The following is a 13,760-nucleotide window of genomic DNA, read 5'->3' as shown; positions in this document are numbered from 1 at the left end:
TTTTTGTGAAAAATATATCAAAGATAGACCTTCAGGGCATCTAAAAATTAGAGAGAAAGATGGTTAGAGCGTGGAGATATAATAGACACAAGATAGGGTGTCTAGACAGAGCAAAGAGAAGAAGAAGAGGGTCTTCTTCTAGGGTTGTTGTGTTCATCTCTTCCCTTCCTCCATCTTGAGTTCTCTGAGAGTGTCTCAAATCTAAAACTCCTCCTCCTTCTTTTCATCTTTGGAAGAGTCCAAATCAAGAAGAAGAAGATACCTGATCAACCATCGAAGAAGGATCAGCGCAGTACTAGCATATTGTGCTGATTTCCTGGAGCAAGACTTCTGATCGAGATTCGTGGGCTCGTGTAGACGACTCCTGAAGGCCGGATGCATGTGCAGCTTGCAGCATCATCCTCAAGTCTGGATCAATAAGGTTAGAATGTCTAACTTGCAAGGTAATAGATCTGATCTATTGTTTATTACATACATTAGATGTAGCATAGAAACATGTTGATATGATCAGCATGTAGTTCATTCTCTATATATTTTAATTTTTGATTTAATATCATATAATAATCATGTAATAAAATTTTAGATCTAAAGATTTTCTAACTTTATAAAATAAATTTTAATTTATTTTAGTCTTCTGCTGCATGATCTTGAAAAAGTTTCAAGATCTAACCCTGAAACCCTAGATCTAGTTCCTTCAATTGGTATCAGAGCCTAGATTGTTTACTACATGATTATTTATTCATGTTTAGATTATTTCTTAGATTAGATCTAATTTATAATCTGATTATTAAATCTAAAATTAAAATTTTTAGATCAATCACGAACTGCAAGATTGTCCTGCTGTAAGGTTTACCCCTTACAGTGCAAAGGTTGTCCTAGTTCGTGTAGATCTATCTTTAATCATAAATTTGTTAGATATTATCTAGATTAAATTTATGATTTATTAGATTTAAAAGATATTTAAATCTAAAATAAAATCTCTTTATTAATATAACCTGTGCTAAGAACCATCATATTTTTGTCTGAAAAATTTGTGCAGTTTAAAGTTGAAATTGCTTCAATTACATGAACCTGTTTAGATTAGATCTAAAGTAGTTTTATGTTTATTTAATTTGCATCTTGATTATGAATCAAACATGCAACTTGGTTGGTAGAACCATGTTATAAAATTATTTTACAAACATAAAAATTATTTTCAAAAAGCCAAACCCCAACCCTCAGCGTAAAACTTAATTGAGAATTAAGAAGTTGTTTTGATTAGGTTCTAGGATTGTGAATTGAAGAACCTAAGACCTAAACCATAACACATTGGGTTAATGGGTTAGTGAGAATTAGGTCCATTAATTGGGTTAGACCTAAGGTTAGATTAAAGATGGACTTAATTAGAGAATTGACTAAATCTAATCAATTGTTGTCTTAGATTAGGTCAAGGATTCTCTAGATCAATTACAATAGTTGTAGTTGGTCAAGTCCATATCTTTAACGAGAATCAAATGGACTTGATTCTTGGCTAAGTGGTCTAGCACGAATTGTTAGGTTGATCCAATCGAAACTAATTAAACCAATTGGTATCTAAGGTAAACCAGACCGGTGGTTTTTAATTGGGAGCCCGCTTACCTGGCCATTTCTGATGGTGTCTAAGGCAAGCTTTGGCAGACCCTCCCATCGATCGAACTTATCTGGCCTCTTGATGAAATTATATTTTGATTGGATCACTTGACTATTCGAGCTAACCTATGTCAGCTAGGTAAATCAGTGTGACAGATTTAGGTGCTCCTAGACCAGTCATTTTAATGGTCTCCCTTAAGCTGACTCGGTGAAGCCAGTGGGAGGATCATGATAAGCTGGTTCATCTGACCTCATCCTTTAAATCAATTAAATCCTCTAAAATTATTAGGTCCTTAAAATAAAATAGTTATGATGATAACTAGATCATAGCCTCCCATTAAGTGGATGATAATGGGTCCATCAGTTAGATATAAAGTGAAATTCAATGTAGGGGTAAAACGATAATTTTAAAACTTTTTCAAAATTATAATTTACAGTCAAAATTATTAATTAATTTAATTAATTAATATGTATTAACCCTGTTGGTGCAAAAATCCGCTTGCGTCGGAGAAGCTGGAGTCGAGGGAGTCGCGGTCGCCGTCGGGACCTGCAAAAGAAGTCTAAACCGGAGGTGGGGTTGCTCCGGCAAGACCCTCTGATGCTCAAGTCAGTTCTCTACCTCAACAAGAGTGGAGTGCTCGAACAAAAATTTTAGCAGAGTTTTGGGATAGAAAATAGAGCTTATAGAATAACGTATCTGGGGTCCTCTTTTATAGGCAAAAAGGGGGCAGTAGACTGATAGTGACATCTGTAACCGTCTGGCAATTGACTGCCCGGAGTCAGGTGGAGTTTGTTGCAAAGAGTAGTGGAGTGGGATCGTGGCCACCACCGAAACGTGAAACGTGGAGTCTGTTGCGGGTAGTGGAACGGCGCCCGTTGTCGCGACTTGCCAGGAGGTGGGAGGAATCGTGCGGTATCCGTCGTAGGGAGTGGAGCAGAATTGTGGTCATTATAGCGATCTGTCAGGGAGTGATGGAGCCGCATGAAATCTGTCATAGGAGGTGGAGCAGTATCGTGGCCGTTGCTGCGGCCCACCAGTGGGCCCAGGCCTGTCGATCGAAGTTCGGCTGGAGTGTCTGGCGGAGAGAGGTGGCTAGCCACCCGTCTGAGAGGAGCTCGGAGTCTGGCTCCCGTAGGAGTCCGGATGAAGTCTTCTTTCAATCGGAGTTGGGGACGAAGCCCGGCTCCCGTGAGAATCCGGGCGGAGTCCACCTGCAATTGGCGTCGGGGGTGAAGTCCGGCTTCTGCGGGAGTCCGGATGAAGTCTTCCTGTGGCCGGAGTCGGAGATGAGGTCCGGCTCCCGCAGGAGTCCAGGCAAAGTCTTCCTGTAGCTGGAGTTGGAGATGAGATCCGGCTCCCGTAGGAGTTCGGTCGAAGTCTACCTGCAATCAAAGTCAGGGATGAAGTCCGGCTCCCTTAGGAGTCCGAACGAAATTTACTAGTAGTCAAAGTCGGGGATGAAGTCCGGCTCCCGTAGGAGTCCGGATGGAGTTTCCTCGTGGTCGGAGTCAGAGGCGAGATCTGGCTCTCGTAGGAGTCCGGGCGGAGCCTTCCCGCAGTCGAGGTTGGGGACGAGGTCCGGCTCCCGTAGGAGTTCGGGCCGAGTCTTCCAGCCATTGAGGTTGGGGACGAAGTCTGGCTCCCGTAGGAGTCCGGGTCGAGTCTATCTGCAATCAAAGTCAGGGATGAAGTCTGGCTCCCTTAGGAGTCCAGACGAAATTTATCAGTAGTCAAAGTCGGGGATGAATTCCGGCTCCCGTAGGAGTCCGGATGGAGTTTTCCCGTGGTCGGAGTCGGAGGCGAGATCCGGCTCCCATAGGAGTTCGATTGAAGTCTTCCTGTAGCTGGAGTTGGGGACGAGATCCGGCTCCTGTAGGAGTTTGGTCAAAGTCTACCTGCAATTAAAATCAGGGATGAAGTCCAGCTCCCTTAGGAGTCCGGACGAAATTTACCAGTAGTCAAAGTCGGGGATGAAGTCCGGCTCCCGTAGGAGTCCGGACGGAGTTTTCCTATGGCCGGAGTCGGAGGCGAGATCCAGCTCCCGTAGGAGTCCGGTTGAAGTCTTCCTGTAGCTAGAGTTGGGGACGAGATCTGGCTCCCGTAGGAGTTCGATCGAAGTCTACCTACAATTAAAGTCAGGGGCGAAGTCCGGCTCCCTTAGGAGTCCGGACGAAGCTTACCAGCAGTCGAGGTTGGGGTCGAGGTCCGGCTCCCGTAGGAGTCCGGGCCGAGTCTTCCAGCCATTGAGGTTGGGGATGAAGTCCGGCTCCCGTAGGAGTCCGGGCTGAGTCTATCTGCAATCAAAGTCAGGGATGAAGTCCGGCTCCCTTAGGAGTCCGGACGAAATTTACCAGTAGTCAAAGTTGAGGACGAAGTCCGGCTCCCATAGGAGTCCAGACGGAGTTTCCCCGTGGCCGGAGTCGGAGGCGAGATCCAGCTCCCATAGGAGTTCGGTTGAAGTCTTCCTGTAGCTGGAGTTGGGGATGAGATCCAGCTCTCGTAGGAGTTCGATCGAAGTCTACCTGCAATTAAAGTCAGGGATGAAGTCCGGCTCCTTTAGGAGTTCGGACGAAATTTACCAGTAGTCAAAGTCGGGGATGAAGTCCGGCTCCCGTAGGAGTCCGGACGGAGTTTCCCCATGGTCGGAGTCGGAGGTGAGATCCAGCTCCCGTAGGAGTCCGGTTGAAGTCTTTCTGTAGCTGGAGTTAGGGACGAGATCCGGCTCCCGTAGGAGTTCGGTCGAAGTCTACCTGCAATTAAAGTCAGGGGCGAAGTCCGGCTCCCTTAGGAGTCCGAACGAAGCTTACCAGCAGTCGAGGTTGAGGACGAAGCCCGGCTCCCGTGGGAGTCCGGGTGAAGCCTTCCAGCCGTTAAGGTTGGGGACAAAGTCCGGCTCCCGTAGGAGTCCGACCGAAGCCTTCCAGCCGTTGAGGTTGGGGATGAAGTCCGGCTCCCGTAGGAGTCCGGACGGAATCTGCCTGTAGCTGGAGTTGGAGATGAGATCCGACTCCCGTAGGAGTCCGGACGGAGCCTTCCCGCAGTCGAGGTTGGGGACAAAGTCTGGCTCCCGTAGGAGTCCGGACTAAGTCCGGTAGGTGAAGTTCGGCTGTTGGCGAGGTCCGAGGCAGTTCGGGTTGGAGTTGAACCTGGCTGGAAGAAGTCTGGAAGGGATTCGGGGAGCAACCGACGATCGTAGGAGGTTGGCCGGTGGCAGAGCTTAGTGAGCGCTTGGGGCGGCTTGATAGATGACTGGAGGAACTCATGTTGAAGGAGTTTGGGGTGGTGCAGTGGGAGTTCGTCCGTTGGGGGAGTTCAGTCAACACCGTGGAAATCCGACTGTTGGAGAAGTCCGGAGAGGTACCATCTGCAGTCGAAAGCCGGATGAGTCTTGGGAGGATCAATCCTGCTGAGAACTTCGGCTGAGGGTATTTTATATCCAACACCAGTCCCCCTACTTTCGAGTTCGAATTTCGAATGAAGGAAGTACAGAAAGATTGTCACAGCCGAATTTGCTCCCTTGAATTCTGCACACGACTGCCCTCGAAAATCTTGGCATTTAATACGCGCATGCCGGAGCCTTTTTCTGATTAGGGCGACCTGAAAAGTCTTTTCGAAACTCCCACCAGGACGTGATCCTAAGCGTCACGCCATGAAAGTCCGCAAACGGTCAACCCTGGGTCACGGCGAGCGGGACACGCGGGACACGTGGTGGGCACTGGTTGGCCCAGGGACACCTGCCACCATAACTGCGCCAGGCTCCGTTGCCTATTTAAGCCCCCACCTTTCCTCCAGGGGCTTCACAACATCTTTCTTTCGCCGGAGGGCTTAACCACCCAGCCACTCCATCGGTGCCCCCTCCGACTCCGAGCGTCCTTCGCATCAGTCTCTGCCATTTCCGCCGGCTCTCTGCCATTTCCAGTCCCAAGAGTCTCTCCAAGGGATTCCCCTACCGGGGCCTCCATCCTAGAGGCCAATTTTAAGGCGATGCCACGGACTAAGAAGAGTGCAAGGAGGAGAACAGCAGTCCGCGAGTTCTTTGGTTGTCAGACTGCCGCTGTGGGTTCCTGCCGCCTTAAATGGGGCTCAAGAGAGAATTCCTTCAACAACAGGGGTTTAATAACGGGGACAACCGGTGGGGTAGCAGAACTTGTTGCGGGGACGGTAGAAGTAGCGCATGCCGACCTTGCCGGAACACCTAGGGCGGAGGTAGTCGCGGAGCACACGGTGGTGGCGCATATCTCCGGCGCCATCGCTGCCTCTGGGGTAACTCCGGTTCTTCTTGAAACAGGTCGTCATCGCCGCTGCCATTACCCTTGCTGCCCCCTAGAATCTATCCCATCCTTTTCCCCTAGGGTTGGGATTTCAGAGGTGGAGCGGAACGAGGCGAGGGGCGAGAGCCGAGAGGCTTGTCACACGTACTAAAAAATGCTGGTGGGAAGGACAGAACCGAGAAGAGAAGTTTATAACTCGAAGTGGCCTCCGGTGTATCCCTTTCGAGTCTTGTGACAATGTTTTCCTTTTCTGGCCCTCCGGATCGTGTAACATGCATCGAGAAATGAGAAGGAGATTTTGTTACTTCATTTGCACTTTGCGTCGAATTGTTGTCTACCGAACTTCCTTTCTTTACTATTACTGTTGTTGCATTCCCTTCTCTTTACTTCTCTTCTTCTTTCACTCTTTTTCCTTTTTTTTTTTTTTTTTAACGTCATCCGTAGGTTGCTGGTAGTGGTCACGTCGGCTCGCCTTTCAGTTGTCCTTCTCCTTCAACCAATGGCTCTGTAATGTATATTGGATGAATAATATGAGAAGGGAAATTTCTGCTACCTCTTATACTCACGTGTTGAATTGTCGCTTGTCGAGTTTCTTTTTGGTCTTCACGTCGTTTGGAGGTACCCGATTGCCATCGTATCGACCCATCCTTTTCGCCCATGGCCGCAGATTTGTCTGGGGCCGCTCGGGTCTAGTGCCCCCCATCAGGGCTCGGGCCCGGAGGTCTGATCTTTCGTCACCCCGAGGAAGTCTCATCTCAGGCTCGTGCTGAGAACTTCCTTGAGAGCCGGGGTCCTTGATAAGAACCCAAATCCTTGCTGAGACAGGGTTCTCTGTGTCTTCAACGCTGTTTGTTTTCCATTCGTCACTGACATGGTCCGTCACCTTCCTTTTTAGTCCCTGCTCCCTTTTTCTTTTTCGTTTGGAATTTTTTCTCCGCTCTTGGCGGGGCTGCGGGAGTTCGGCTCCCGTAAGCGAAGTCGTGGGTGAGATCTGGCTCCCGTAGGAGTCCGGTCGAAGTCCACCTGCAATCAAGGTCAGAGACGAAGTTTGGATCCCATGGGAGTCCGAACGGAGCTTACCCGTAAGTGAAGTCGCGGGCGGAGCTCGGCTCCCATAGGAGTCTGGGCGAAGCCTTCCCACAGTTGAGGTTGGAGGCAGAGTCCGGCCCCCGTGGGAGTCCGGATGGAGTTTATCGACGGTCGAAGTCGAGGATGAAGTTCGGCTCCCGTAGGAGTCCGGATGGGGTCTTATTGCGAAGGGGCCGCTGGAAAAAGTCCCCCCTTTTTCTCTTCTGGTCTTGAATGACCAGACTTTAATTGATGCCTTGATGAGGTTCTTTCCCTATTTCTGTCGTAACAGGTTTCAGCTTTGGTTAGGACAAGGTCCTCCTCTTGTCTCTAATGCGGCCGTAGGCGTACATATGGACATCGCTGGGCCCTTCCTTCCGTTCTAAAGGGAATCGGGCCTTCGACTTTGCTCGAGTTAGGGCGAGATTCTCCTCCTGTCCCTAACAGGGCTGTGGGGGCGCATATGGGCATTGCAGAGCCTCTCCCCTCATCCGGTCTAAAAAGAACCGGGCCTTCGACTTTGCTCAAGTTAGGGCGAGGTTCTCCTCCTGTCCCTAACAGGGCTGTGGGGGCGCATATGGGCGTTGCAGGACCTCTCCCCCCATCTTATCTAAAGAGAACCGGGTCTTCAACTTTGCTCATGTTAGGACGAGGTTCTCCTCCTATCCCTAACAAGGCTGTGGGGGCGCATGTGGGTGCTGTTCGGCCTCTCCCCCCTTCCGATCTAAGAGGAACCGGACCTTTGACTTTGCTCATGTTAGGACGAGGTTCTCCTCCTGTCCCTAACAAGGCTGTGGGGGCGCATGTGGGCACTGTTCGGCCTCTCCCCCCATCCGGTCTAAAAGAATCGGACCTTTGACTTTGCTCATGTCAGGGCGAGGTTCTCCTCCTGTCCCTAGCATGGCTGTGGGGGCACATTAGGGCGTTGTAGGGCCTCTCCCCCCATCCGGTCTAAAAGAACCGGGCCTTTGACTTTGCTCATGTTAGGATGAGGTTCTCCTCCTGTCCCTAACATGGTTCAGGGGGCATTCGAGGGCTGTTAAACGGGTCTTCCCCCAATCCGATCTTACAATAATCGGACTTTCATTTGGTTCATGTTAGGATGAGGTTCTCCTCCTGTTCCTAACATGACCTTGTGTTAATTGTTCGAAGGGGTCATCCCCAATTGTGACAGATCCATGCCAAAAGGGAAAGACATACAAAGTTAGAAAGGAATTTAGATTCAGAGCAAAGTCATGAGCAGTACATTTACAGGTTTTTCTAGTTCCACGGTCATGGAAGGTCCGCCCCTCCTTGAGGCCCTCCGATGATGGAGTCGATGGTTTCGATTGGAGGCCGATCTCCGGGTTGCTCCTCCCTCCTTGGCGGTTCGGGTTGCGGTAGGACCCTTGGCTGATCTTCTCTACCCTCAGGCCGACGTCGAATGAATCTATCGAGTCAACCTCACCGGATGAGCTCCTCGATCTCGTCTCGGAGCTAGATGCATTCCTCTGTGTCGTGGCCGTGGTCGCGATGGTAGAGACAGAACTTGTTGGGGTTGCGCTTTCCGGGGTGTGTGCGCATCCTCTCAGGCCTGGGGAGCTGCTCCCTGACCTCCATCAATACCTGGGTCTTCGAGGTATTGAGGGGGGTGTAGTTGCGGAATCTTCTCGATGGAGAACTCTGCCGAACCCCACGATTCGAACTTCTCTGCCTACGTACCCGGGGCGGAGTTTGGACATGCTTGTGCCCAGGAGGGGATTGAGAACGTGGCCGAGCTTCTCTCGACTCTTTTTCGACTGCGGGCCTACCCGAGTCTCCCGCCTGCCGTTCTCCCACAATCTCCTCGTCCTTCATTTTGAAGGCTTCTTTCGCTCAGGCGTACTCTTCGGCCCGAGCCAACAAATCAGCAAAATCTCTGGGGTACTTCTTCTCCAGGGAGAACAAAAGGTCATTCTTCTGAAGGCCGCCCTTCAGAGCGGCCATTGCTACTGACTGGTTCAAGTTTCGGACCTCCAGTATGGCGACATTGAAGCGGTTGATGTAGGCTCGAATGGACTCTCCTTCCCTCTGCTTGATATTGATGAGGGACTCCGAACCCTTTCGGGGGTGCCGGCTGCTGACAAAATGGACCACAAATTGGTGGCTCATTTGATCGAAGAAAAAGATGGTATCCGACTTCAGCGTCGAGTACCAGTTTCTCGTCGCTCCCTTCAAGGTGGATGGGAAGGCTCGGCATAGAATGGCGTCGGGTGTGCCATGAAGCAGCATCATCATCCGAAAAGCCTCCAGATGATCAACCGGGTCCGAAGTCCCGTCGTAGCTTTCGAACTGGGAGAGTTTGAAGTTCGACGGAATGGGTTTTTGCATGATCATTTGAGAAAAGGGAGGGTCAACGCAAATATCCTCACCATAAGTGGGGGGTGCGTGGTGAAGTTCTTCGATCCGTCAGTTCATCTCCTGGAGCCTCCGATCCAAAAAATCCTCTCGACTACGGGTCTCGAGGGTCCTCTGACAGAATGGGGGTAGAGATCTTCCAGGGGTGGAGTCATGGTCGGACTGGAGGCTTTCCACCCTTGGATTCATCTTTCCGGGAAAGACTGGGCGGCTGGCCCAAGTGGCACATCCCGCCGTTGGGTTTTGGAGTTCCGACGATGCTCTTTCCGGTCGCACCGATGCCTGCGGCTGCTGCTGCTGTTGCATGGCCTGCACAGCTTCAGTTAGGCCTCTGACCTGCTGCACCAGTAGGTCGAATTGCTCCGTGCCAACCGCCGTCGTCGGAGGAGGAGGCAGAGGCTGGAAACTGAAGGTGAGGTCGGAGTCTGTGATCTGGCCGCGGAGGCCGTAGATCACCGTGTGGATGCCCTGCGGGGAGGCATCGGGTGAAGATCAGGTGGGAGAAGGAGGAGTGAATGTTGGAGAAGATGACCAGAGATGGTCCCGTTGAGCGCTCCTTTAAGAACAAGGGTACTGTGAAGGTCCAGACCCCTTCCTCTAGCGCCAATCCTGTTGGTGCAAAAATCTGCTTGTGCCAGAGAAGCTGGAGTCGAGGGAGTCGCGGTCGCCGCCGAGACCTACAAAAGAAGTCTAAACCGGAGGTAGGGTTGCTCCGGCAAGACCCTCTGACGCTCAAGTCAGTTCTCTGCCTCAACAAGAATGGAGTGCTCGAACGAAAATTTTAGCAGAGTTTTGGGATAGAAAATAGAGCTTATAGAATAACGTATCTGGGGTCCCCTTTTATAGGCAAAAAGGGGGCAGTAGACTGATAGTGACATCTGTAACCGTCTGGCAGTGGACTGCCCGAAGTCAAACAGAGTTTGTTGCAAAGAGTAGTGGAGTGGGATCGTGGCCACCGCCGAAATGTGACACGTGGAGTCTGTTGCGGGTAGTGGAACGGCGTCCGTTGTCGTGACTTGCCAGGAGGTGGGAGGAATCGTGCGATATCCATCGCAGGGAGTGGAGCAGAATCGCAGAATCCATCGCAGGAGGTGGAGCAGTATTGTGGCCGTTGCGGCGGCCCACCAGTGGGCTCAGGAATGTCGGCTGAAGTTCGACTGGAGTGTTTGGTGGAGAGAGGTGGCTGGCCATCCGTCTGAGAGGAGCTCAGAGTCTGACTCCCGTAGGAGTCCGGATGAAGTCTTCTTTCAATCGGAGTTGGGGACGAAGCCCGGCTCCCGTGGGAATCCGAGCGGAGTCCACCTGCAATTGGCATCGGGGGCGAAGTCCGGCTTCCACGGGAGTCCGGATGAAGTCTTCCTGTGGCCGGAGTCGGAGATGAGGTCCGGCTCCCGCAGGAGTCTGGGCGAAGTCTTCCTGTAGCTAGAGTTGGAGACGAGATCCGACTCCCGTAGGAGTTCGATCGAAGTCTACCTGCAATCAAAGTCAGGGATGAAGTCCGACTCCCTTAGGAGTCCGGACGAAATTTATCAGTAGTCAAAGTCGGGGATGAAGTCCGGCTCCCGTAGGAGTCCGGACGGAGTTTCTGCATGGCCGGAGTCGGAGGCGAGATCCGGCTCCCGTAGGAGTCTGGGTGGAGCCTTCCCGCAGTCGAGGTTGGGGACGAGGTCCGACTCCCGTAGGAGTCCGGGCCGAGTCTTCCAGCCATTGAGGTTGGGGACGAAGTCTGACTCCCGTAGGAGTCCGGGCCGAGTCTATCTGCAATCAAAGTCAGGGATGATGTCCGGCTCCCTTAGGAGTCCGAACAAAATTTACCAATAGTCAAAGTCGGGGATGAAGTCCGGCTCCCATAGGAGTCCGGACGGAGTTTCCCCGTGGCCAGAGTCGGAGGCAAGATCCGACTCCCGTAGGAGTCCGATTGAAGTCTTCCTGTAGCTGGAGTTGGGGATGAGATCCGGCTCCCGTAGGAGTTCGGTCGAAGTCTACCTGCAATTAAAGTCAGGGATGAAGTCCGGCTCCCTTAGGAGTCCGGACGAAATTTACCAGTAGTCAAAGTCGGGGACGAAGTTCGGCTCCCGTAGGAGTCCGGACGGAGTTTCCCCATGGTCGGAGTCGGAGGCGAGATCCGACTCTCGTAGGAGTCCGGTTGAAGTCTTCCTGTAGCTGGAGTTGGGGACGAGATCCGGCTCCCGCAGGAGTTCGATCGAAGTCTACCTGCAATTAAAGTCAGGGGCGAAGTCCGGCTCCCTTAGGAGTCCGGACGAAGCTTACCAGCAGTCGAGGTTGGGGACGAGATCCGACTCCCGTAGGAGTCCGGGCCGAGTCTTCCAGCCATTGAGGTTGGGGACGAAGTCTGGCTCCCATAGGAGTCCGAGCTGAGTCTATCTGCAATCAAAGTCAGGGATGAAGTCCGGCTCCCTTAGGAGTCCGGACGAAATTTACCAGTAGTCAAAGTCGAGGATGAAGTCCGGCTCCCGTAGGAGTCCGGACGGAGTTTCCCCGTGGCCGAAGTCGGAGGCGAGATCCGGCTCCCGTAGGAGTCCAGTTAAAGTCTTCCTTTAGCTGGAGTTGGGGACGAGATCCGACTCCCATAGGAGTTCGTCGAAGTCTACCTGCAATTAAAGTTAGGCATGAAGTCCGGCTCCCTTAGGAGTCCGGACGAAATTTATCAGTAGTCAAAGTCGGGGACGAAGTCCGACTCCCGTAGGAGTCCGGACGGAGTTTCCCCGTGGTTGGAGTCGAAGGCGAGATCCGGCTCCCATAGGAGTCCAGTTGAAGTCTTCCTGTAGCTGGAGTTGGGGACGAGATCCGGCTCCCGTAGGAGTTCGGTTGAAGTCTACCTGCAATTAAAGTCAGGGGCGAAGTCCGGCTCCCTTAGGAGTCCGGACGAAGCTTACCAGCAGTCAAGGTTGAGGATGAAGCCCGGCTCCCATGGGAGTCCGGGCGAAGCCTTCCAGCCGTTGAGGTTGGGGACAAAGTTCAGCTCCCGTAGGAGTCCGGGCGAAGCCTTCCAGCCATTGAGGTTGGGGACGAAGTCCGGCTCCCGTAGGAGTCCGGGCGAAGCCTTCCAGCCATTGAGGTTGGGGACGAAGTCCGGCTCCCATAGGAGTCCGGACTGAATCTGCCAGTAGCTGGAGTTGGAGACGAGATCCAACTCCCGTAGGAGTCCGGGCAGAGGCTTCCCGCAGTTGAGGTTGGGGACAAAGTCCGGCTCCCGTAGGAGTCCGGACTAAGTCCGGTAGGTGAAGTTCGGCTGTTGGCGAGGTCCAAGGTAGTTCGGGTTGGAGTTGAACCTGGCTGGAAGAAGTCTGGAAGGGATTCGGGGAGCAGCCGACGGTCGTAGGAGGTCGGCCGGTGGTAGAGCTTAGTGAGCGCTTGGGGCGGCTTGATAGATGACTGGGGGAACTCATGTTGAAGGAGTTTGGGGTGGTGCAGTGGGAGTTCATCCGTCGGGGGAGTTCAGTCAACACCGTGGAAATCCGACTGTTGGAGAAGTCCGGAGAGGTACCATCTGCAGTCGAAAGCCGGATGAGTCTTGGGAGGATCAATCCTACTGAGAACTTTGGCTGAGGGTATTTTATACCCAACAAACCCTATACAAGGATCTAAATATGATATATATAGCATGCATTTAAATTTGAAATTTTAAATTCTACAGTAAATATTTTACTGTTATGTATTCAGAACACATTATCTTCGTGCAAGTAGTCGATCGTCGCAATCTGATCACTGTCAGAATGGTCTGATCATCGCAATGCAGTCATACAATATGTCTGACCTCTATGGATCATCCACAAGAAGCTCTCGATCTGATCGGCTCCTCACGAATGCTAGTTCATTGCAGAATCCTTTCAACGGCTGATGCTGATCGAACTCCATCGATTGGTGTCTGTCGACTTCTTGGATGCTCTGGATCATTAGCAAAGATACTTGAGAGGTTGATGAAGCTCTCTCTGAAGTTTGGTGGGCTCACAACACTTGTAGCTCACCTTCTCACTTCCCGAACCCTAAGCAGAAACCCTAGGGTACTCTCAGAAAAACCTGCGTCCTTTCTTTTTCTTTTCTTTTCTCTTCTTTTCTTTTCTTTTCTCACGCACAAGGCTTTTCTCATGCCACCCTTCTCTCACAAATCAGAGTGCACATGCCCCACCTTCTCATCCTTTTTAAAACGGTGCAAGATCGCATTTTTACCGCATGAGAGGATAAAGCTAGGTGGTTGCTCACTTGAATTCAAATCGAATTTAAATTTAAATGCCAACCAACCTATCCTTATCCACTCAAGGCATGAGAAGGGAGGGGCGTGGGCTTCTTTGTGCATGGAGAGTTTACACGAGAAACCTTTTCTCATGTTGAGCAAGTGACGCACAAGTGGATAAGGTGGCGCATGAGATTAGTTGCCCATTCAAATTCAAACATCATTTGAATTTGAATGGCCA

Source organism: Elaeis guineensis, chromosome 12 (assembly GCF_000442705.2).
Source record: "Elaeis guineensis isolate ETL-2024a chromosome 12, EG11, whole genome shotgun sequence".
NCBI lineage: Eukaryota > Viridiplantae > Streptophyta > Magnoliopsida > Arecales > Arecaceae > Elaeis > Elaeis guineensis.
The sequence above is the reverse complement of the archived record's forward strand: the minus strand, read 5'-3'. Positions refer to the sequence as shown.